This window comes from Numida meleagris, chromosome 2 (genome assembly GCF_002078875.1).
Source record: "Numida meleagris isolate 19003 breed g44 Domestic line chromosome 2, NumMel1.0, whole genome shotgun sequence".
Classification (NCBI taxonomy): domain Eukaryota; kingdom Metazoa; phylum Chordata; class Aves; order Galliformes; family Numididae; genus Numida; species Numida meleagris.
In genome coordinates, this window is record NC_034410.1 from 123798022 (window position 1) to 123802368 (window position 4347).

The 4347-nt window shown below is 39.0% G+C and overlaps 1 long non-coding RNA gene across 2 annotated transcripts in view; it reads right to left on the reverse strand.

Annotated features, from left to right (window-relative positions):
* The window catches only part of LOC110394828, a 5738-nt gene continuing 1807 nt past the window's right edge, over positions 417 to 4347 (reverse strand). The window contains exons 3-5 of one of the 2 annotated variants that reach the window (XR_002435942.1): positions 2110 to 2196; positions 772 to 1001; positions 417 to 592 (exon numbers count right to left, since the gene is read on the reverse strand). This is a non-coding gene — a long non-coding RNA (uncharacterized LOC110394828). The remainder of the gene's footprint in view (positions 593 to 771; positions 1002 to 2109; positions 2197 to 4347) is intronic. The other variant, XR_002435941.1, reaches the window with a different exon arrangement.

Consider the following 4347-nt stretch of genomic DNA (forward strand, 5'->3'; position numbering starts at 1 on the left):
TTTCTTTTCACAGTTGATCATAGGACACCCATGAATGTTGCTGATACATCAGAAGTAGAACTATTACTACTGTTACTATTACTCCTACACCTTTTGGTCATCTTTTTTGTCTGGATGGAAAAACTTAAGTCTTCACCTCTAAGAACAGAAGCAAATGGCCCCTCTTTTGCTTATCTTCTCTCCCAATTCCTTTTTACTGCTCCATGAAGAGCGTTTTCATTTGACTGGCCAAGGACAAGGAGGAAGCTGAAACTCAGGATTAAACTTGAACCCTTCTCAAAGAAAAAAAATGTCCTCACGTGTGTGCAGCACTGATGGTACATGTTCAGATCCTAAATCATCTTTGCTCTTAAGCTATCAATGAGTAGATTATAGTTTTATTTCAGTGTTAATGACAATATAACTTTCACTTGTTCTTTTTTTTTAATGATCTTTGAAATAGAAACCAAGTATGCTTTAACGCATTGCCTTTAATGAAGTTACTTAGAAATCACAACTGCAGTAGAATGACACAGTGAAACAGAAATATCCTTCAGGTAGCTTGTCCTCTCCCCGCAGGTTGTTGGTTTTTAATGGATCTCCGCTGATGTGGCTAGAGTGAGGAACACCATCAGTTCAAAGTTAGCCTAGTAAAACAAACTTGGACCACTTAGAGAAATACATTCTATGAAATAAGGAGATAAATAAATACAGATATTGTAATAAAATCCAGAATTGACAGACTCTAATGAAAACTCTTAATGGATCCCAAGTACATGCCACTCCACTCACCTCTGTTCTTGCAACACAATGCAGATGTCATGCAGATAACCAGTGACTGCTCAGCTTGTTTATCTCAGGTGGAGGCACCGAATGATGAGTATACAGGAAAGTCAGGAAAGTCCTTGATGCCGACTCTTGGACTTGAAGATCCTAGCATTTTAAAAACATAACCATCCTTCTGCATATTTGGCTGCTGCTCCTAGACCTTGACCACTGCAATTTCTCAGTCAATGTGCTGACTTGATGAGATGCAGTGTGTGGGAAAGAGAGGAGATTAACTTAGACTGTGTCCACTGAGAGACAGACGATCTTAAAGTCAGGTTCCTAAGTCCATTAGACTTTTTATTCCTGGAAATATTTCATGTTGTACAACTACAAAGGTACAAATATGTTCAAATTAATTGAATTGTGAAAAAAAAAAAGATATTGAAGAATGATTTTCTTTTTTATTTGGCATCTTTAAAAGGCATTTATATAATTTTTTTTGTTATAATTTTGTTGTTGATACAACAAGGTCAGTAATATCTTCATATATTGACTTCGCTTGCTTTCTGAAATCATAGGACTATGTGAAGTAGGGTATGGGACCAAAGAACATTAAAGCTCTACAAGTGAAAAACTGGACCCAAAACAATAATATTGTAGCTTACCTAAAATCTAATACCTGGCAGAACCTTTAAGACATCTGAAGCACACATAGTTGTCTGAACAATCAGTGGTTCATTTGTAGTTGCACTTGCAGCTGATTTTTGGTTGAGTATTTAACTGTACATCCCTCTCTACATAGTAAATAGGGCCTTATTAAAGCACTTGCTGAACTTCGTCCCTTGGCAACCTCCCCTCCTGCCACTGTATAAACTGCCATCCAGAAATACCAGAAGAGTTTAAAAAAGTGAAATCTTATTTCAAAGTTTCCTTATGAATCAGGTGGCATATCACTATGGTAATGTAAGAAGTAGATGGAACCTGAAGCCCAATGACCAGTTGCACCACTTAGAGTCACAGTGGGGAATGGCCTCACAGGAGCTAATGCAGAGCCTGAAGATCACTGTGGGTACAAGGTTGTTCCTCATGAGGTCTGATGCTCAGATCTTTGCCCTCAACAATTGAAGTTCACTTTGTAAAACAGAACAAGCAACTGCTTAGCTGATCTCAATAGTTTACAATCAAATGAGAGTAATGCATTTTCAGAGACTGAAGGGCCACAGTTAAAGAAAAAAAAATCATATGTAGAATAGCCAACTCCCCAGATGAGATGTAGATATTGGAGCTATTAGTTTTGTGTGATCTCCTTCCTTGAAACATGAACAGTTGTAGGAGCTGCCTTAGAAATATAGCTGACCTTACCTAAGGTTGTGGAAATGCAGAATTCTATAACAATTGTTCTTCCTTCTGCTGTCAGCCCAATTCAATTTCAACCTTGTGCTTCTCTGACTGTAAGAGAACATGTATGGTGCTGCCTGCCTCCTGCACACATTGGCACCCACCAAGGTGTGCAGGCACTGTCTTAGCAATGCAGGTTTTTGCTGTCCTGGTGCACACTGCTAACACTCAGAAAAATAATTTCTGATTTTCAAAGACTCGGCATCAAGTGGAGAACCGCTCCCCTTTCATAGGAACTGACCTGGAGGAGGTAAGAGAGACCTATGACACACTCACCATGGAGCCCCACAGCTTTATAGCCAGACACTGGCCAAGTGCAACACAATGCCTATCCCAAATGGATAGGCAATGTCCGATTGCATGAGACACCGCTGCTTGTCCAAGACAATTCATCAGTATTTTGGAGATTTGGTATGCCTCCATTTCTGGAAGACCATCATGCGCTGGTTGAAAGAAGACAGTGTTTTTTTTTTCTGAATGTGCTGAAATCCGGCCTGAAATATTTAAAGTTGCTTTTGCCTCAACTTGAAAAGATCCCAATACTAAAAACCCCCATCATGTGAAGTTAGTGCTTTGTAACACCTTCTTAATGTTTATTTTTTTTCACCAGGTTGTCACTGCTTAGTAGTTTAATTAGGAAAAGCCTGCAGTTCTGACTGACTCAGAAGTGCTTTCTTTTTTATTGTTTTTCTTGCTATTTATTTCATTTCTTGCCATTGTTTTACATAACAAACTAGTTGTTGTTGTTCTTTTTTTCCCAGAAGGCATAATAGATATTTTAAAAAATGCTGCTATCACAAAGACCTTAAAATAGTCTTGGCTATTGCTAAGATACCCCAGGCAAACACTAAAAAAGCCCAGGCAAAATAATATGAAGAAAGGTTGGAGATGGCACAAGTTCTGCCAAAGCAAACAGTCAGAAAAGGAAAAACAAACACCCTCCCCCTGCTTCCCCAGAATGCACATGTAAATTCAATCGCATTTACAAATAAATTTACTTTAGTTATGCTTACACCTTTACATGTGTACTTTACACGAGTGATTGTCAACATTTACTTATGTAAATACCAAAGACCTGTGATTTTGATCTTTGTATATGCAAATATTTACCCTGGAAGTCTTGTAGTAGGATATCACACCTTTGGAACCACCTGCTGACAGTGTTCCCCTCCCACCATGTGTCACAGCCTTGAAAAGGCAAAACAGGCCAAAGCAATATTTGACCATGGGCTTTGGGAGCAGGATGGGGCAAGCGCTGCAACATGTCTTGCATATGTGATGCTGGAAAACTGCACAGCGGGAATTTCAGTGATACCCTTTGAAGAATTTACTTGGCATGGGAGCTCAGAGCTTCCCTAACCTCTTTGCTGGAATAAAATGCTTGCAATACAGAAGCACTGCATTAGGAATCCTCCACTGAGCTGTGCAAACTGCCAAGGGAGAATTACTTTTGAATTCCTCATGTTTCCCAGCCTATTATTGAAAGTGATTTTTGAGAAAGGTTCTTCTAGCTCAAAAAAGGAACCTGCAGCACCATCCAAGTGTTTTATGAGGCCTCATACATTGTTATATAATCAAGAAAATAAAAAATTGCAAGGAAATTATCTAGGTCAGTATACATCAGATTTAATGTGTGGACCTCTACAGACTCGTAGAGAACTATTTACAGTTCCTTGACATACCAGAACAAAAAAATCCACAACAATGTAAAAGGTAGTTTTCTGATGTAATCATGTAAAAGAGATTTCAGCCTTCTTACCTGTAAGTCCAAATGCAGGGCAAGTACACTGTAATGCCTGATTCAGGGTCCATAGACTAGATATTAGGAAGAAATTCTTTACTGTGAGGGCAGTGGTACATTGGAACAGGTTGCCTAGCGAGGTTGTGCATGCCCCCTCCCTGGAAACATTCAAGGCCAGGCTGGATGGAGCTATGAGCAACCTGGTCTAGAGGGAGGTGTCCCTGCCTATAGCAGGGGGTTGGAACTGAGTGATCTTAAAGGTCCCTTCCAACCCAAACCATTCTATGATTCTACAGTTTGTTCAACTTCTGAACCTGGCATAGTCTGTAGAATGTTGTTTACTCTTTTATCATCTATCTGATTGTCTTTCTTTCTTTTCTTTTCTTTTCTTTTCTTTTCTTTTCTTTTCTTTTCTTTTCTTTTCTTTTCTTTTCTTTTCTTTTCTTTTCTTTTCTTTTCTT